This window comes from Channa argus, chromosome 13 (genome assembly GCF_033026475.1).
Source record: "Channa argus isolate prfri chromosome 13, Channa argus male v1.0, whole genome shotgun sequence".
NCBI lineage: Eukaryota > Metazoa > Chordata > Actinopteri > Anabantiformes > Channidae > Channa > Channa argus.
The window spans coordinates 12,063,963-12,085,480 of NC_090209.1; the positions used below are offsets into that span (position 1 = coordinate 12,063,963).

General features: G+C 40.8%; 1 protein-coding gene across 17 annotated transcripts in view; it reads left to right on the plus strand.

The window, feature by feature from the left end:
- LOC137139756 (ERC protein 2) overlaps positions 1-21,293 on the plus strand; it is a 139,882-nt gene extending 118,589 nt beyond the window's left edge. For 5 of the 17 annotated variants that reach the window (XM_067527453.1, XM_067527457.1, XM_067527452.1 and 2 more), the window contains one exon: positions 19,915-21,292. The gene's annotated coding sequence lies outside the window, so the exon portion shown is untranslated. Of the gene's footprint in view, positions 1-5,076; positions 5,188-14,113; positions 14,199-19,914 lie in introns of all 17 variants that reach the window. The other 12 variants (XM_067527458.1, XM_067527462.1, XM_067527460.1 and 9 more) reach the window with 8 other exon arrangements.
- Positions 21,294-21,518: the final 225 nt, after the last annotated feature.

The following is a 21,518-nucleotide window of genomic DNA, read 5'->3' on the forward strand; positions in this document are numbered from 1 at the left end:
TACACACACCACACATACACATGAGCACATTTATTCTTGGCCAACTTCAACCTTCTGCTCCAGCAAGTGTGTAACCATATGTTTAGCAGCACTGAAAACAATGGCTTAGTAGAACTTTCAGCACCCCAGAGCAAATGATGGGAAGTAAATGCCAGAGAACAAGACCCAAACATGTGTTCACTTTGTTTTTACCTTCTAATTACATATACACACATAGTTATTTATCTCATGCAGTGTGTGTGTGTGTGTGTGTGTGTGTGTTGGGGGGGGGGGGGGGGGGTGTTTGGTGTTGTAACATAAAGCTTTGCGTCTGGAACTGGTGAGTTTCACAGCAAGGACTTCTGTTTGCTTGGGTAGTAACTAGGCTTCATGTTAATTTGTTTGTGTATATGTTTGTGTGTGGCTGTGGAAATAGTTTGTACTTATATAAATCTGTTAACAAAGTCACCATATGTGGACAAAACTTCCAACTTCCTCTTACAAAATATCCCTACTATGCAAATCATTGAATTTAAGAGTAAAGACTTTGGGTTAGGTCTTAAGTAAAGGCTCTGGTTAGGTAAGAAAATGTGTGTGTGTGTGTGTGTGTGTGTGTGTGTGTGTGTGTGTGTGTGTGTGTGTGGCCAAAAAAATAATTCCCTTGCATTTTATATAAAGACATGTCGGTACCCGAACTTTGAAACAAGCCATCCACAAAGGAATGTTTTTTTAATCTCTATTCATAACCAAGCCTTCTTTCCTTTTCACTTTTTCCCCCATGATTTCCTGCTCCCTCAAAATGGCAATTACAGTAACTTTGGCTGTTAAAAGATTTTACAAAACACAACCTCTTTATACCAATTAAATTTAAACACACTGGTTAGCATCATTTTCATACTGATAGGCCTCATTGATCTTGGGCTTAAAGCATGCAACGCATACATACATACACACACCACCTAGTGAGAGCATATTTCCCCTGAAAACCAGGGGTCAACAGGGACTAATTGCCAGATAAGCTAGGAGCTTGCCAGATCTGACTTGTAGCTGCCAATTGAATCCAACACCACACACAAACAATAATCACAGGCCAGAAGTTTTATCAGTGATGTCAGCTGTTATGTCAGCTCAGTCAGGCCTACCTCTGGCTCATCCTACAATTAAACACACACTCATGCCATATCAAGTGCTTTGATGTGATGGAGAGAGTGGAGAGAATGATTAAATTTTGTGTATTTTGGACAAAATATCAAGAAATTTTGCCTTCGGAGTGTGTGTTGATCGACAATCTCCTGTGTACATGTAAATGTACAAAGGTATTGTTTGTATGTGTGCATGCATTAGTTCGACCTTTCTTGTACACATATGCAAGTGTGTGAGTGTGTGTGTGTGAGGGTGGAATGAGGCAAAATACCGCAACTTTATCATTGCAAACAGAAACAGTATTAACAGCTGGTGAAAGATGTTTTGTGGACATTGCTCAGATTCTTTTTTGGTGGAATATAAAATAGTGAGAGATGAGAGAAGGGAAAAGATGGAAATAAAAACGGGAGGTCAACTGAATAATGAATGGCTAAAGACATTTCTGTTGCTTTTAAACTGTGTTGCTGTTCACTGATCGGTATAAGCCCCCTTGTAGTCATTCTATATCATTTCTCTGTGGCAGTTTTGAATTTCCAAACACAGGAAGCGTTGCTTGATTTCCTCTTTCTTTGTATCTGAAGTGTGTGTTTTGTGTGTGTGTGCGTGTGTGTAGGTGTATGTGCATGTGTGTTTCCTTTTTTCTTTCTCATGCTCTCACTCTCTATCCCCTTTCTCTTCTCATACATGTATGCAGATGTGAGATAGTTGTTTGCTTTTCTTGCCAAGAAAAAATGCTTTCTTCTTTTTGTGACTTGCTTTGGTGTTACCTGACAAGTATGTCTATGTGTGCAAGGGTGTAGAGAATGAGCAAGTGCTAAACCCAGATCCTTGCCTGAGTGCTGCTGCAAAGGCCCAGGTTGACAGAGAGGATTGAAAGTGTCATCCCTGGGATTAAGCATAATGAGCCAGATTGAAATACAAGACAACGTTGTACACTTGCAGACACGTACACTCTAACTATACACACAGAAATGTACACAGGCAATTATAGAGAGGTGTATCAAAGCACTGGGATAAGCCCCTGTTAAAATGCGTGTGAGCAGGCCATTCCATCATTGCCTGCACGCCTCAACAAGGAGGGAATAGTGATTAGCCTTCTTTACTTTCACTGTATCTGACTGATTTCCACTCCCAATCTATTTGGTCCTAACTATTTCCTGTTTTTTATTTATGTGTTTTCTCTGTGTATCCTTAGCAGACCAAAAGAGAGACAGAATTTATGAACTTTCTTTGATCCTGGATTGTGCTTTTCAGTGTCACATTCCTCTGGCTTGTTTAGCATTCCTAACAATGGCAATGACTTTTGGACAGAATGGAGAAACATTTTGGTTATTGCCCTCAGGTTTTTCTACATCATGTAGAAATCATATTTTTAAATGCTGTGAGAGAATATTATTTTTCTAATCTGGTTAATCCTGTTTCAGTCTAGAGCTTGTAAAGCTCATCTGAAGTTTAACTCCGTCTTATGAAGTTCACTGTTAAATTTGCAAATTATTTTGCATTATTTTTTAAAGACAAATTGCAATTTTAATTTCTAACACAAACTGTCACAGATAGATAGATAGATACTTTAACGATTCCCAACGTTTTGTAAATGTAGGCTTGATCCTGTTTTGGTACAGGTTCCTGTTTACTTCCATTGTGTTCATTTCTTCTGCATTCAATCACTTGTCCAGTATGTGCCCATTCCTGATGGCCAAGGCTGAAGAGAACACTCATATGCATACAGTATAAACATGCATATGGAAATGTATCAGGCCCTAAAATCCATGTGTGCCACAGAACTTCAAGAGACCTATTTTGTCAGCAAATCTTGTTCATTTTTGATCTGTAATCACCAAGTGGCAGCTTACAATTACTTTCCCATCAGATAGCAGGTGATAAGTGTGGCATGTAGCAGTTAACCTGGCACCCACCAGGCCCTCCTAGCCTGTTTGAAGGCTTGTCGGCACAGTGCACATTTGAGGCTTTGCAAGATTCTTCAGGGGAATCATCAGCTTTCATCTTATCACTTTGCACAGTGACACAGGCTTCAAAGACTGCTGGTCATTTTTGTGTGTGTGTGTGTGTGTGTGTGTGTGTATGTTTGAGCTATCGACACATTCCTAAAAAGCTGTTTCAGGCTGTAGGACTGTGTTTAATGAAGGCAAGGGCATGGCTTCAAAGACCTGGAATCCAATCTGCATGTGCAGATGTACACACACACACACACACACACAACACACATACACCTCTGTAGGCTGGAACGAATGATGCCGTTTGAGCTCAATGTCTCTGCCTGGTCATGTAATTTAGCATCACACTTAACTTTTAGAAAATTATCAAGAGAAACAGATGATATCCAAAAATTTGTAAAATATGTAGGAAACATGCAGGAATAAAATACAAATCTGAGAAATTCACCTGACTTTTCAGAGCCTTGTTTTACTCTTATGGACTTTTCACTAAATATCATTAAGTTTGAATACTGTAAGAATGATCTAGTTATGGTGTTAGTACTTGTGTTAGTGCCACAATACATTGATGCAGCATACATGTATCAGAGGTGATGTGCTAACTTGGTATAGAAATGATGACATTTCAGAATTAATAAGCTAATTGTTGTGATCAAATTACATAAAGCTCCACATAATATTGCTGTCATAAGTAACAGTCTCATACGTTCTAGGATAAAAGATAGCAATAGTCTAATTTTCAATTTGATTGCTGACAAAACTTTTCAACGGTGCAATGGTCTTTAAAGACTAAAAGATACAAATTTCTAACTGTTACAAGACTTTTCAAAAAACACGGGAAGGCTTTTCTTCTGTTTGGAAACATGAGATGGTGGAAGGCCTAGAATTGACCCTCAAACCATTTGTTGGAAATCCTTCATGCTTTAAGCTTTATGAGCATGCATATGTTTGAGTTAGGATGTTTTAATGTGTGTGTGTCTGTGTGTGAGAGTGTTTGCACACATGGGTAACTGTGTGTCTCTGGTTCCTTTGAGGTTGTGTTAAGGTGTGTTTCTCCCTTTGATGTTTGGCATTGGGTTTTTTAAAAGGGTTGGTTTTAGAGGCATGAATTTTTGTGTGTGTGCTGTGAGTCTGTGTGTCAGTGTGCTGGCCAGCAGTGGATGTGGTTCACCTTGCATTGGCCACCTGTAAGCCATCGACAGAAATTAGCCTCCTTAGACTTGATGGCTTGCAGAACAGAGAAGGAAGGGGCGGTGGGAGTATGGGCTGTTGGTGCGGGTTTTGAGAAGGTGTGTGTTTATGTAGGTGTGTATGGTGGAAGATATTTGGACAAATATTTTCAAAACTACACTCTCCATGCCATCATAAGAGAAAAAAAAATGGGAGGCCAGTCATCTAACATACGGTGGAACCATTTGTTTCTCATTTGTCTGCACGGTCTGGGGATCTTTGTATGTCTGTGTGTGTGTGTGCTTGTGTGTTATTTAGGTAACTCCGGTATTCTGGAAGTAGGCCCAATCCTTCTGCAGAGTTCTCCTCTGACTCTTCTAAACCCACACAAGCTGGACTCATTACACTCCGTAAACAAATAAGTCATTAATACCAGCCTGTAGGCTCTATACACACAAACACCAACATATAGAGCTGTGCACACTTGTAGACATACCACCACCTAGGCCCATTCCCATCATGTTCAAGGCTCCTATTGGCTGTGGGGCTTGGAACTAGCGAGACTAATGATGTGGTCCTTGTATTACTGCTTCCTGTCCTTCGCTGGAGGACTTCCTGTAGCAGAGTCATGTGGTCTAGATTACATTTTCACATCCAAGCCCTCTGGAGTAGGACAATTTTGATCTGAGACACACACAATTGATATAGAATAACCTGCATCCCTCTTGTCAGATATGTGATATTATTGACCAGGAGCACAGGAAATACTGAGCATCTGTGTTTACTTCTCTGTCTGTTTCTGTTTTTTCTGTCGTCCCTTGTTCTGCAGCCAGGAGGGTTGTTTGGTGTGATGAGTTGCTGACTGGTCCTGTTGTATTTTCTCATTGCTCTGCAGCCCAGCTTTGGCCCCAGACCTCCCAGAATGGCTATTGATCAGCAGGTTGGTTAGTTTGTCGAGGGAACTTCGCAATAATTGATATTTTCTAGTCAATACAGTTTAGAATTTGTGACAGAAGAAAACAAAAATATTCTTCAGTTCAGTTTCCATTGAGAACCATCTATTAGACAACTGTATCGGGATTCTTTTATCCTTATACTTAAAAACTAGAAAAAGCTAAATATACTATTATATAAGAATTGGCACAGATCCAGCCACATTTCAAAGGATCGGTGCAATTCCTTAGTTTTACTGTGCTCTATGTGAGCGGATTAAGCCTCTGAGGGCTTCTAACACACGACTGACCTATAGTCTGTCCAATCTCTGAATGCCTCCCAAACATGGTGAAAGCCTGATCATGCTACGTCCACACATAAGAGCAAGTTAAAAGTCCATCTATGACAGCAGGAGAGCAAGTATCTCATTTCTGGGCTTTTGTTTATGATATACAGGTGTAGGTTTGTGGCATGTCTACAATTACCACATTTGTGTGATTGAGAATGATGAATTTCATCATCATCTTTATCATCTTGGAGTTTTTAGGGTAATGGCATTGCCTCTAGAATTGCATCAAACACAGGTGCTAGCACAAGGCGAGACTTTTTAAGCCTTCGCTTCAGACCCTATTTGTCTGGAGGACATCCAGACTGACATGGAGCTGCCACTGAAGATGGATGGTCACATGAAACATTAGTTACTTTACAATGAAAAGCCTATTTATCAAAGGTCACTGGGAAAATGCTGAGCTAGCAGTGTGTCATTTTTAGCCTGTGCAAAGACTGCAATTACTGGTTAAAATGACAAATGTGGTTTCATATGTCACTAACAAACATTTATTCTTTGAGGAGCTTGTTGGTTAAGGGGCTCTGCGTTGTCTCTGTTAGTACTCAAAGATTGTTTGCGAGTAAAGATGTTTTACTCTGTAAAACTGTGGTGCAACCACAAATGGACTGTGTGATATTGTAGCTCTAGAAAATTCAACAGCATATTCTCTGATCATTTTCACCCTAGAGGATATTGTCATATCAGTTTCAGAAATTGCTAAGATGTAAGTACTGGTTGCCCGGCAACAATTTTTAAAAAAAATAGACAAACAACACATTTTGCACGACCCCTCCAGAGCATCTTTGCCTATTGTTCATCCTCCAAATTCAATATTCTGGCAGGAAAGATGTGTTTTCTGGCAGCTCAATGTTTTTGTAGAGATTTAAAGAGTTCACAAAGTAGAATTCCACAGATGATCCCGGTGCACATAAACTATATATATGTACACACACACACACACACACACACACACACACACACACACACACACACACACACACACACACCTAACTGTCTGGAAGATCAACAGATCAATCCAAAAAGACTGGAAAATGATCAGCAGTAATATAAACATGATTTATTTGTATATTAAATTTGTGGTTAGTGGGATAAAACATGCAAAAGTAGTATGATCTTATAAACAGGGAGGATCTAAACAACTGACAAAGCTGGCGTAATCTAATAATCCCTTGCCGTTGTATTAGTAATTTTTTACATTTTGTTTAGCAGAAACAGCTCTATTATCTTGATGGAGCATCACACTGTTTAACAGCTCCAGCCAAGTGTAAAGTTGTCATTCCTCATCTGAGCTCTGTAGTGCAGGAAAGTGTGTGTATGTGTGTGTGTCCATGTGTGTGTGTGTCAAACCACTCTCTGAGGGGAAATTGTTAGCAAATGGGCTCCAACTGCTGGCCTTTTAGCTTTGCAAACACAACCTGAAAGCCTCTCCCCACATCTCCTTCTCTCCAGACCCCCACACACCTCGCCTGCTCTCCCACCCTCTACCAATCACCTGCCCAACAACCCCAAGGCTTCTCATCCTTCTGTTAGTTGCTCAGACATTTCCATACCTCTTCATCATTCCCTCTCCCTTCGCTGCTTCTCCCTCTTTACACACAGAAAGTCATTCCAGAGTGGATAAATAGAGAAAATTGGGGCTGACCCCCAGGGTTAGAAGGGGCCATGCTCTCTTTTCATGTCAAAGCCATCTGAAGGCTGATTGGTTGATTGCAGTGCTCTTTGCTTCCCAAAGGCTCCCTTGTGCTGCTGTAATTGCTCTATCGTGCACACACACATCCACATATTTAAGGCGTGAGCGCGTGCACACACACATATATTCTTACAGCCAAATGACTTAATTGGTGTTAATTGCATAATGACAGTAGTGAATTGGACCAGGGTCAGAGGTGACATAGGTTTGAGTGGAGAGGGGGATGGAGAAAGGATGTTGACAAGATGTGAAAGAAACTCTGGCACTTTTATTTTTCATCTCTTTCTTCATCAGTAATACTAAGCAATCCTTGACCTGATTGCTAGGTGTTGGCCCATGGGGATACACACACACACACACACACACACACACACACACACACACACACACACACACACACACAGTTACGTGCACACACACGCATGCACACACATGCAAACAGACAGCCTTTTGTGGTATGGAGAGATACTCTCTACATTTAACACAAGGATTCAATTTGGCTCAGTGAGCATCTGTGACTGTGTATGTGTATCTAAATGTGTGCGTTTAACTATACCAGCAGAGTATGTTTGTGTGTGACCAGGGCAGCTGAATGGGCTCTATTGGTGAAAACGTTTAAGCCATCATCATTAGAGAGTTGTTGGTACAGAGGTGTGTTTAAGTGAAGGACGTAATTGGCCCGTCATAGTGCTGTAATCTTCTCATATTCTATGAAAACAGCAAAAGCTATTGGCTATAATGGCTATGTTTAAGGTGGGACCTTCCCATGTTAAACATACAGAGTCTTGGCTTGATATGGGCTGGGACTGAATAGCAGAGAGAGAGAGAGAGAGTTGAGTTTATAATGTTAAGTGTATACCAGAAGCTGTGCAGTCAAATATCCTGTCCCAATGCTCTACTGTACACATTTATTTCCCTTTTATTTTATTCCATGGAAATCGCAGCTATGTGTGTGTGTGTATACGTGCAATTTGAATCCAGTATGTTCTGGATCGCGTGATTCCAAAACCAGAGCTTTCTCAAGTGGAAACATTGCTGCGTCTAAGACCACCCGGGATTAATTTCTCTTTGTGAAAATGTTATTGTGTATATGCATGCATGCATTTGTGTGCATGTCTGGACTGCAATTAAACGAGTAGGCCTGTGTGTTTTTCTGAAAGTGCATGTGTCCTTGTGTGTGTAGGAGTTACAGTATCCCCATCCTGCTGTTTATAGGAGGGAGTGAAAAGTGATGGAAGGTATAGAGAGATGGACCAGTGATGACATAGCCTTATGTTCACCCCCTCTGGATATGGCCCATTCTATATTAGATCTATTCATCATAAGGTTACAGCCAAGCCCCATATGCTTCCTATACCATTCATAGATAGATGTCCACTGTACATGTGTTAGTCTCATCAATGTCCTTCTCATATGGTACATGTCACGCTCATACTTGTAAAGCATGAATGTACTTTGTCATTTCCACTGCATACTTAGTGTGTGTTGCCTTTTGTGTGTGTGTGTGTGTAGCTTGTTTTGACTCTCTTTAAGTGGTTTTTGAAGCTCAGATGATAGATATATAGATCTTCTGGTTCCCCAGAAAGACATCCCCACAGGCTCATCTGAACACAAAAGAAGCTGTCACTCTCTGCTTTTCTGATCTCGCTGTGTGTTCTTATAATTTCTGTGTGTGTGTGTGTGTGTGTGTGTGTGTGTGTCCGTGGTGTTGCTAGTTGGATGAGGTTTTGCATGTGCATGTGTAAATGCCTCCGTGTGTGTCAGAGCTGTCACCTGGTCCTTATGGTCTGTGCGAGCCCTGTCTCAGGGCAAGCCTTTGATCTAGTCAACAGGAGATACCTACAGTGTGAAATAGTCCCGGCCAGATTTACTCAATGAAAGAGCAGGCCTTAACCACTGTTATTACACCCGCTTTTTTTTTTTAAACATCACTCCTTGTTTATGTCTCTTTGTCCTCTCTCTCACATTCTTCTCTCTGCCTTGCTCTGTCTTTGTCATTTGTTGCTTCCTTAGATGTACTATAAATGTGCTTATGTGTACATAAACCTAAATTAGAGGGGATTTTCTCTTATATTTACTGTAATTACTATTGTATTCAGTCTTATATGGAAAAGTCAATGAGTCAAAAAGTCAATGAGTTTTGTAGTCAAAGTCAAGGTTACTAGTAGTAAAGACCAGATGTGTAGAGGTGGTTGTGAAGTTGAACGCGACTATAATACAGATTATTCTTCTTTATCATTGTTTCCTTATCTCTAGGAGGAGAAATTGGACTTAATACAAGAATGCACACGAAGTTTCTGAAATTGTTGCATGTTTGTATTCATAAAGGAAGGCATTCAGTTCCAGTTCATGTAAATGTAGTAACAAAACAAATATGCATGGTAAAAGTGACACAGCACTTTTAAACTGTTTCTCTAAGAGAGACGAGAGTATTGCTCAGCCTCCCTCTACACCCCCCCCCTCTCCCTGTTCTGACAGTCTGACGTTACTTTGTTATTTTTTACAGGTGTTTGGGCGTGGCTGTCTGAGCTGTTGAGCATGTGTCAGAGCCCAGGTGGGGAGAGACACAATGTAATTATCCCTGTGAAACACAATCCGTTTAACACAAACACAACACATATGTGTACTGGCAGTTGCAGGGGCTGATGCTAATTTATTGTGGTGAGCTGTACTATGTAAAGCGTTCTGCAACAGTGGGAGCAAAGCCAAAGGAATGATGACAAGTATTGGTGGGGGTATTAATTTAATTAACAAAGTGAGTTTGTGTCTAACCAGTAGAGTAGGGCAGCTTTGCCGTACAGTTTGTAACAGAGCTGATGCCAGGTTAAGCAGTGGGTGTAACATGTGTAACATGACCAGTCCACTTTAAGGAGAAACCCATGTTTGCTTAACCACTTCTGGGCACAGATTCACTCTGTTTCAGCTCTGTCTTAGTCAGGTAGTAGTCGGATGATAATCAGGTTCCCATAAGAAGATTGGCAAAGGCTTGGCTTTTTGCAATCATTCTGCCTAACACACTTCCAGTGGACATTGTACAGGACACACGTTCAGTTAGAGACTACAGGATCATTTCATGAGGCTGTGTGACAAACAAATTATCAAGTGTTTCAGCCTGAAGTTCTCTCTTGTTACCTTCCTTTACCACAGCTAAAAAAAACAAAGAGGACAGGTTGTACTAAAAGGAAAATGGCCACTTGATTTGTATAATTCAGACTAATAAAGTCTCTTAACTGAATTTGCTCAGCTAAGAATTGCATTAGCAAAAAATGAAGATGGTGGATCTGTATCCCATCATCTATTGAATTTACACTAGAAACGTGTCTTTTGAAACAGCCAGTGTGAACAGGAGGAATGATTTGAGTGGGCAAACTTGTTTCAATGTCCACTTGTGTGTATGGTTTTAAGATATACTTGATGTTACCCGAAGGGAAATTTCAGATCTGGAGGAGTACAAATACAAGCAAGGCAGAGGGAGGAGTATAATACTATTTATATACTGTACATGTACTCCCCAAACTACAACCAGTTTAATCCAGTTGAAAGAATTTTTTTAATACAGAAATATTATTGAATATATAATAGTTTAATTCCAAATTAACATAAGATAAATTTTAATCCAAAAGTATGTGCTAAATTTATAAATTTGTGCTAAATATGTAAATATGTGCTAAATATGTGCCTGCTTAAAGTTTTTATACGATACAAAACCTCCAACATAATGTCCAATTTATGTCTAGCAGACTATTTTAGTTAACAGAAAACTGGGAGAGAGCTGTAGGCCATGCCAGTCAAATGGCTCAAAGATGTGGGGCAATGTGAGTGATGGATGAAAGTCACAGTCTTTGACGTGACAAAGCTCCTACTAAACATCAGCACATGATCTTGCTTGGGAGGCCTGAATTCTTTTAGCCTTAAGCCGATACTATTCCCAGCACCACCCAGACAAACTGGACCAAGCTTACACCCCCCCTTACTCTCAGAGTTTATGAGGTACTGGAAGTCAGCACACACTTCACTAAATCACTTGTTCGATATTAGTGCAAACTGTCACTATTTATTGGTCTTGATATCAGTGAGTCATTAGTTTTTGGTATCGGAATTAAATAAACCAGAGTTGTAAAGCAGTCTTTGAATTATCCACTACATTAATATTCCACGCTTTCATAAACATCATGGGGACAGGTTTACCTAAAGTCCCCGCTCTACTCATTTTTGCCTATCGTATCAAAGAGTGTTCGCCTAGCCAGTGCATCATAACCTGTTGGCCCTATCTCACAGGAAGACTAAATGTTTAGTGCTAGCTATGTCAGAATGGATGGCTCTATCAGTGCTTGTTTAATGGATACAGTGTGTTTCAGCAATAAATATCACAAAACTATGGGTCGCTGTGTCAAAACTAATGAGGATTATTTACTCTCTATCTGTGCCCAGAGCCAAACCTCTGTCACTTTCTACGATGCTTATTTACGATCCACGGTATCTCCCTTTAAGTTTCACTGACAGTGCTTTCGAGTGTCATGCAGAGCTCTGTAAAAGGTTGTTAAAGGTTCAAGACGGCTTCACAACTAGGCGTGGAGTTGTTTTAGTCAGAGTAAAAAAAACTCACATGTTTAAGGGGCTTACAGCACTTCAGAGGGCTTTTATAGTTCAGAGATGTCTTACGAATCAAAAGAGCCTCAAATATCAGTGTGTTTTTTGTTCGAATGATGCATGCATGTTGAATCTCTACCCAGAGACTGTAAAGATGGGTCTTTTCTTCACACTTTTCTTCACTTTTCTTCTTACTGTACCCCACATGCACACTCAAAAACAAACCTCCACATCTGAGTTTACATTTATATTTTTTAAAGGAAACAGAAATGCACCATCATTCAAAGCCAGAGGATGCCATTAAGGTGTTTTATTTTGCTGTCTCTCTTGATCTCCCTGTTAATTCACTTCAGAGAAAGTCATTCTCAGCAACGGCCACTTCAAATGTAGCTGATTGACATCTTATTTACATATTTACATATATCTTGTTTTAAATAATTTGCTCTCCCTGAGCAAACAATAAAGTGGTATGGTATACTAGCGATCTCACTTCTGAGGTAGAGATCACTAGCATATCACGAGGCCCTGAGAAAGCCTCTTTTAAATCCTGAGGCCAAGCTGACCCCAGGAGCACAAACAGACTCAGCCAGGACTTATTCTCCCTAAGACTGGACCTTCCTTTAGCACCAAAATGCAGCTGTGTTAGCACATCCACTGTATCAACCTTTGTCTTGAATGTTGTTTGTACAGTCAATTTGTAGATTAAAGGAAGAGGAAAATAGGCAGGAGCTATCACTGATGTGTAAGAAGGAGGGACACAACTTATTAAAGAAAGAATAAATTATGAAACTTAATCTGTTGACCCCTCATCCAAGTGGGATTGATGAATAAATGAACACAATATTAACATTGGATGAGCAGAGGCTCTAATGTGTTGACCACACACAAATCTGAGTGAGTATATCTCTGTCTGAACTTGTCCACCTCAAATACTTGTAGCAACTGAATAGACATTATTATCAGATTTTGTTGATACAAGTGTCCCCCACACACACGTAGATAGGATTCGTAGGCAAGCACATGAAGATCTACATGCAGGCGCAGATACACACCCCTAGGCAAAGGTGGGCCCCTTTTTTTCTTTGTGGCCCAATTGAGATCTTAGGAATCACATTTATTTGCTTTCCTGGTTCAAATGGTCCTAAATAGATCTGAAATGACCAAACCGGATCAAAACAAACCATTTTAAATTCACAACTCTAGCTTCATTGTCTTTGTGTTTATTTATTTATTTTACATTTAGCGAGCACACATTCATATACACATGCAGACCCCCTTCCGCGCTTTCTGTACATATCGACTCATGTCCAAAGATCTATGTTGCTTTAGGCCAGATGATGCTCAGTAATCAGCCTCTTCCTGTTTATGTAACGCACATCAGGTAGAAATTGTAAAATGTATGGTGTAGTTTTTTGTTGTTATTGTTGTTGTTTCACCTGTGTTTAGTTTGTATTGTTTTTTGTTTGTTTGTTTGTTTGTTTGTTTGTTTTTTTACACAGAAAAGAAAGAAAGAATAAGAAAAACTTCTGTTATGGTTCATGTTGTGTAGCATGTTGTGGTAGGAGGGCAAAGGAGTTAAGAGAGTGAACTGTGGGGAATAAAGAACAGATGGAGAAGCAGTGCGACTGTGGGCAGTGGGAAAGAGAGGAAGGGACTAGTTAGGTCACAAGTGAGGACTGATGGGTCAGTGGAATTTGTTTGATCTTGAGAAGACATCAGAAGTATCCTAAAATAATCTTGTATAAATTAGGACAGTGGTATTCTAAAAATATTAACTCACACAATCACAGATGTAAAACAAAAAAGATATAAGTAGAAGAAACATTGTAGTAACATCTATGGTGAGTAAGGATATGTTTCCTTAGTGTTGCTGTTTGTCCTTCTTTCCATCTTTGGGGAATAAGGTCTTGACTCCAGCCCACACTGTGTCTCCTGCATGAAAACTATTTTTTTTATAAAACACGAATATTAAATTAATTAAAATGTCAGACATGTCTTTTTCCCCATACTTCTCCCTGTATCCCTGAGTTTCATGCACTGTAGGAGTCACGAGACAAAGTATATTTCACTAAAAAATGTGTGAATATGGCAACTGCACATATTTCATCATACTGTGTCAGTCCTTCAAAGCAAAGTGAATGCCACTATGCACCCACCCCCCCTTCCTTACCTGCATGAGAATGCACCGCAGCAGGGTTCGCATCCACTCCAGGTTTCCAGAATAGGGGAGAGAGGCTGTTACCGTGTCAGTCTGCATATGCCATCTTATCGGACCATCAGACTACCCTCAGATTCTCTTTCCAGATGGAGGTGAGATAGGGCCCAGAGGCCCGGACCCCCACAGACACTGAGTGCATGGAGGCCTCCCCAGATCTCCTACATGATGGAGGTACTTTAATGTGGACTCGGATTTCACTTGTCTCCCCTGTCTGGCTGGGCATGAGCTCATGTCAGGGCACTTGGGTCTAGGTTCTGACGGGCCACCACTTCTCCCCTGTGAGATTTCGCTCAAGGTCAAGGTGTTGTTATGGGATACAAGCTCACTAGGGTATCTACACCATTCTTATTGTGAAAAATAGTACAGTGCTGGGTTGTATACACAGCTATTCAGGCACTCCCAGGAAGCCCCACCGTAGGGCTCTTGACATCTTTCTTGATAACACAAACACTACCACTCTCGCTGCCGACAGTCCAAGAGAAACACAGGAGGATTTCTGTGATAAAACAAAGGATAAATCAGTGAGATTAGTCAAAGAGAACATCTCTGTGCTAAGAGAGACACATTGAGAAAGAGTGTGTGTGGGGGTGTGTGTTCATTCTGGCTGCACAAACCTTTATTTTGGACCTAAATGATTATTATGCATGTTTCTGAACATATTTTCTTTTTCACCTTGGGGCTTTTAAGTGATATTTCATCATGTCACACAATAACATTTCAGCTCCTCTCTCTTCCACCCATATCATTTGTACGTTGGCACACCTTGGCTAGACTCGGGAAACTCACCCCCATTCCACAGAGCCTTCCGTCATTCCTCAAAGGATTAGAGACCAAAAAAAGAAAAGGGAAGAGGGAGAAAGTTTCAGAGCTGCATTGCTTTTTGCTTCTTATACCTGGCACAGGCTCTACCATCATTTAGCTGAAATACTAGACGTTTTCAAATTGCTACTAGTGTCTCCCTCTGTCTTCCTCCCTTTGTGTCTCTTGATTTCACACCAGATGTCAATTTGAGGAAGCAGAAGGAGTCGAAGCATGCTGGGAAAGCAGTGTTTGAACAAGAAAAGCTCTAGAACGGCACATGTGAAGCATCCACAGTTTCTGAATCACTTTCAGATGCATGCTGCCTCTCCATGGGAGTTTAATGAGTTTGATACATAAGATATATTTTTCATCAACAGTCAACTCCACCTAGTGGTGTTTGTACTGAACAGATTTCTGGCTCCAGTAATGAATTAACTTTTTTTATTTTTTTGTTGTTGTCCTTTTGGATTATCCTCTGAGTTCAGCGTCGCCACAGAAAATCATTAGTCTGCTTGTTGATTTGGCACGGTTTTTATGGCGGATGCTCTTCCTGACGCAACCCTCCCCAATTTCCACCGGGCTTGGGAATGGCACTGCACAGCTGGAGACAGGCTGGTGGGGGTTCAGTGTCTTGCCCAGGGACACTTCAACATGTGGTCGGGAAGAGCTGGGCACGAACCTCTGACCCTATGGTCGGTAGGCAGCCAATCTACCAACTGAGCCACTGGCTGAGGAATGAACTAATATGAGAGAAATGTTACCCCAGCAATTGTTTATCCGCACCGAGTCAGTTTACCCTGAGACTGGTGTAGAAGGGAGGATCAATACCAAGGTTTTGGATTTTAATATCTCAAAGGCTACAAACTGTGCAGATAATGTTGCCTCTGGGATCTGGCTAAATGTGTCCACGGCCTAGACTGTTCACTGCTAGAGCACTTGTAGAGTGTGTTAGTAGGTCTCACCAGCACCTCCTAGCCTGGCATCTGTGGGGCTTGCTCACACTTGCTTTCAACCAGCCTGTGTTTGCTCAGATGAAGGAAATTATGTAATTAGCCTGTGAGGAATTGTTTTCTCTCACTCTTTGCCCCCCCTCTCTCCTGCTCTCTGGCTTTCCTTCTCTATCTTTCTTGTTCTTTTTTGCACTTTCCCTCTCTCTTTCTACTCTCATGACAGCAAGAGATGGTTCCAATTTAATCTAAGCCACACCCTAACTCACCTCAGTCATTAATTGCCAGGGACCATCGGTGAAAAAACAAGTGCTCTTGTCAAGCAGATCCATCTTAGCTGTTGAAGAGCAGCTTTGTTAAACTTCAAAGGGAGATTTTGAGAGGTGTATGAGGGAGTGGAAATTGAAGCCTTGGGTGTGCGGGGGGTTGTGTCGGGCTGATTTTTAGTTGGGTTGTGTTGTGTGCGGGAAGATGGGTGCAGGGGTACACATGGGCAGTATAGGGGGAGGAAAACCTGGCATTCTGCTCTCTAATTCCAGCCGGCCTGGAGGCCTGGAGCGCTAAGAAGGGCCTCACTGTTGCTCTCTGGATCAGCCAGGTATTGCTTACATAAAAAGCAAGTGAAAACAGCTGTAGGGATAATTAGCTTGATTCTCCATTACATGCCATGAGGGCCAATAACTAAAAAATGGAGTTTTGTTTGGGTTAGAACTGCAGCCCCAACCAGGAGGAAGTTGTAAAAGTCAGGCAAAAAAAAAAAAGAAAGTGAGGGGAAAAAAGAGCAAGCTCATGAAACAATTATTGCAAAGATGTTCTCTCTTCCTGGGACAGCTTGATGTAGACCATATTTTTTGAGGGTTTAAACATTTTAGAATGATTGGGTGGGAGTATGCACCATCCACATTTAAGTGCTAAGTGCTTTTATTACATTTGCTTCTTTGTAATCAAGCAACGGAGATGCTGTGTGATATTTAACCATCACTGAGCATGTTGAGTCACCATTTCACCACACTCTCCGCATTCAATAAATCACTTATACAGCATAGTAAGAGCAGTAATTTGTCTTATTATTTTAAATTTTTTTCTGTAGTGCTTCTTTTCTGACATTTTTTTTTTTTTTTCAGACTGGCCTATCTGAAATCTGATTTATTTATTTTTTGTTGTTACATTCTATACCTGTGTTCAAACTGTATCTTAAATGTGTGTGTGCGGAAGGTAAGCCAAGTAAATAGTTGTCATTTCTCTCACTTCTTGTGTTTCACCCACAGTGCGCTGTATGCCCCTTCATTCCTCAGTATAAGGGCTGGGGGGGGATCTTTGTACTGGTAATTGAATTTGGAGTGTTTCTCTTTTTTTATGTTAGAGTGAAAGAACACCAACCACAGGGTAATTCCAAGTGAAAGAGCAGCACTCTAACATTGGTGGTCTAAAAACTCAAGGATCCATTTAACAGGCAGTTTATATTAGTAGCACTTAAAGACAAGAAGGGCTTCAGCCGCTCACATCCACACTCTCAGGCTTGATATCCAATCCTCGGGACAAAGACGGATGAACAGTACGACAGAATAGTAGGGTTCTGGGAAAATACAGGTATGCTAATAGAATCAGCACCATACGAGTTTTAAATACTTACCAATACTTGGAAGTATTTTGTGCATGTAAAGATGCTGGTTATTACTGAATACAGTTTAATCCTAACAAGGTGAATTCTGAATATAAAATAATGCCAGGCTGCATAATTTTTTTTGTTTTACTTTGATCAGACCTCTGCTTCTGCAGCCAGTAATTGCAGATTTGTATAAGTCGATCATTTCCTTTCTCCAGACATAGCATAAGCCAGTATTAATATGAGAAAATGTTCGCCCTGTCTGATCCCAAAATCAAGCATACAGAGTTGGGGAGTGTGAAGGAGGGTGACGGTTACACAGGGAGTACAAGATTGGAATGGTTGATCAAAGTTGAGTTGAGTAAGAGAAGGAAATGTTGTAGTTGTATTGTATTTAAATATTTAAGTGCAAGCAGGCGTGGTGTATAAACAAAAGGGGTAATTGTCCGACATGCTGTATGCAACTTCATGTGTGGAGATTAAAGCCATTAGAAAATGTGTGTGTGTGTAGGGGGGGAGTGTGTGTGTGTGTGTGTGTGTGTGTGTGTGTGTGTGTTCATCTTTGCAATAAACACACCTTATATAAAGTGGCTCAATATGATGGAGGGGATGCGGCTGAGCAGTTTGAAAGAGTGTTGAGTGTTAATGCATTACTTTTATCAGTAGCTGATAAGTTCAGGTCAGGATTTGGATATTAGAGTGCAATTTATCACATTCATGCCCATACAGTCCTCCTGAGGCCAGACTGCTGCTCATCGCCAAAGTCTATGTGATAAATGGTAACTCCATATGTATTTACTACAATGTGCCAAATGAACTATACCTGCAAATATATTTTAGGTTGTCACCATCCCAACACTAAGAAAAATGAAAAATGTTGGAATTGGTAATTCAGGACAATTTACTGAACACAAGTGGTTTTTAGTGATATTCAATGTATTTTTCTCACTACTAAGTAATACTCAGAGTTGATTAAAGTGACTCTGATCAAGTTGGCTGGAACTAAAAAGTTGAATTATACCTTTATGCACTGCAGCAGTATATCTGTAGTTTTTTTGGCCTACATTTAGCAGCTGCTGATGCAAATAATTGTGGACAATGACCTTGAGCTCATTAAATTAATCAGAGCATGTTTCTGGTTTTCTTGGCTCATGTAATATGCTTGTCTTTGTCACATGCTTCCAAAGCGGATACAGTCATGACCACAAATGCAGCACTTTACCTCAGGAACATAAAGTTTCATTTGATTTTTACACTTTGTCACAACATGCTGACATGTAAAATAATCATAGGCTGATAAGCGTACACACATTCATGACCACATAGCGACACACACTTCCTCATTAACAACACGGACGCAGGCGTCACACGTGAGTTTGTGTAGTGAATGCGTCTGTTGTGTAGAGGTAGTGAGGTGCTGACAGAGAAGAAAGAGGAGCGGCCTTCAAACACATCCACAGGCAGGTCGTGCTCTCCATTATGACCTGCCGGGGGCCCTTATTTGTTGATTCTCTGGCCCCCAAATCATTAATTTAAATGCAGACGACGGCAAAGAAACCTGAGATTGGCGTCCAACACACACACACACACACACACACACACACACAGACAAATGTTTGGTCATTTTTACACACAAGCAGGCTTACATGTACATGCACACGCCCTGTGTTGCATAACAAATGATGGCACTTTAACTGCTGCGCCTGTTTATTTATTCCTGGCTGTAATGGATGGTCCTTCTGTGCCTGGCAACCCGTCACAATGAAACAGGAAGAGTGTGAGCAGCCTTGTAAAACTGGACACATTCCTTATAATTTGGAATTCTCGCTTAATACATACACACAACCTACAATACTACAATTAAAAACTAATAATGCTACTTGCATGGGAATTTAGTCCATTACACAGGTCAAACCACAACATTTGCTAACTTTACCTTTGTACAACTTTCTTTCCTTCACTATGCCCTCACTGAGTGACTGATGATAACATCTTCAGTGATTGGTAGTTATTTTGGGGCCTGTTTGCTCAGCCAATGAGGCGCCCCCAACATGCCAGACATAGATCATTGTTTTTTTGTTTTTTTGTTTTTTTTCACACAACCGAACCCTCGGGAAAGAAGTGAGCTGGTGCAGTACTGCTGTGCGGTCTGAATAACCAACGTTCAGATTTTTTAGTCTTTTTATTAATGAGCATTTGATGTTTGGGCTGATGCCATCTGCATTTAGAGCATTCTTCAGAAGCTCTGGAGACTTGCCAGACATTTGGGGAAAGAAAATGTTCAAACTATAAGGAAAAAGAAAACCTCTCGACTGGACCTGAGTTTCTGAATTCTCTTTGCTAATTACCAAGCAATGTAACTCTACTCTATGATGTAACCTTTAGGAGACAACCAAGGAAATTAAAAACAAGTTAAGATCCTTGGCTTAGTGACACATTTTCATATCCCTGTGTCGATTTTGACATTTGTTTTTCATTCATTGTGGTTGACTTCTCACAGTGATTCTTGTTTCTCAATGTTTTTAATTCACAGCTGCTTGTAGACCCAGGTGCCAAGAGGTTCAACAGCTTCAACTGCAAGCATACACATCAACCAGGCCATGGCCACCAGGCATACACATAATCAGATATGCACATTCCAGGGGCCACTGTTTCAGTGTGTTTTGGTCAAGTTCAGTGTTCAGATGGCAAGAAGTTCTCCATCTTACCCGTGAATGTCACCTTCATAAAGTGAGTGACCTTCAAAAGACCTGAGCTCATTGTGGGTGAATGCCCACCAGAGCATCTGTCATCACTGTGCAGCTTCAAGGTACTGGCAAGCGGTCTGCTGCCTTCATTTTCCTTGCTCTTTTCAGTAGACTGGGAGCTGGATTCGTTTTACAGTACCATGTTGCTACAGAGGTCTGGCTTCCCGTCAACCAACAATCAGTCCACCACTGTCGACTACTAGCGTGGTTAAGCTGAGCCAGTGGAACTAGCCATAAACCCATGCCAATCCTGAACTGGTTTATTTTGGCATGAATGTGTTTACGTCTGCAGCTAAATGTCAGACCTTTGTAAATATCACAACATGGACCTCAAAATCCACAATCCACAGAAACCTTCTCGAAGTACCGTGCCAAAGGAGATGTCCCCGTCTGCTGAAACAAATTACCGAAAGAAGACTGCATCTGAATCATTTGGTTTACCCAATAAACCGCCCTAGTTACTCATTTGTCAGATCTCCCACGTCCTGCCGAGACATCGAAAAAGTAAAAAAAAGACACTTTTGGTGTTGAAGGTGCCCGACAAAATTTGTTTGCATATCAGATTACACCTTCTCTAAAAATCTGGGCCTTCAATAACAGAGAAGAAACGCAGTTGACCTCAAATCAGCCCGATTATTGTAAGAACAATCTGTTTATGTATTTTTCCCTGTGTTCTTTTAGCTTGCCGTGTGTTTGGTAATGAACCACTATCATGTTCTTTTGCTCCAAAATGGTTTGGAGTGCCACTCTTCTTATATTGTTTTTTGAAATTGTAACAGCTATGTGTGACAGTGTGTCGCACTCCTGAGTCATGTATTATTTTGTTGTCTGTTTGTTGATCCTATGAATCTGAGTGTCTCAAATCTGTTAAAGTGACTTGCATTTTAAAAAACAGGGTCGTTACTTTTTTTTGGATTGGAGGTGATGACAAATGTACAGTTCTATTGTGTTTTGAGAGTAACAGTGTTTCTATTTGACCCTTATCTAATGTTTACAGTTTTTGTACTGCATGTGTGAGCACCTGTGCGTGTGTGGGGAGTTCCGTGCTGCTCTCCTGATAGTAATGACTGTAAAGGTTTGGGGGTAACCGTATTCACCCTTGACTTGTTCCACAGTGTTTTGCAGTGGTCAGCTTGTCCCTGTCGTTTGAATAAAGGTTGTTTTCACATTAAATGCAACATGTGTTTTATCAGAAATAACAATAATGTGAACATTAACAATGTCAGTGGGATTGGTAAATTTAAGTACAAGATTGGGTGTTTTCACAAGATTAGTTTCACCGCCACTAATGGCAACTACAACAATAGAATCGCGCGCTGCCCAAGAAAAATTCTTCACAGTTTTCATGGTCTACCAAATGTCTCTCTCTCTCTCACTCTCTTTCTCTCAT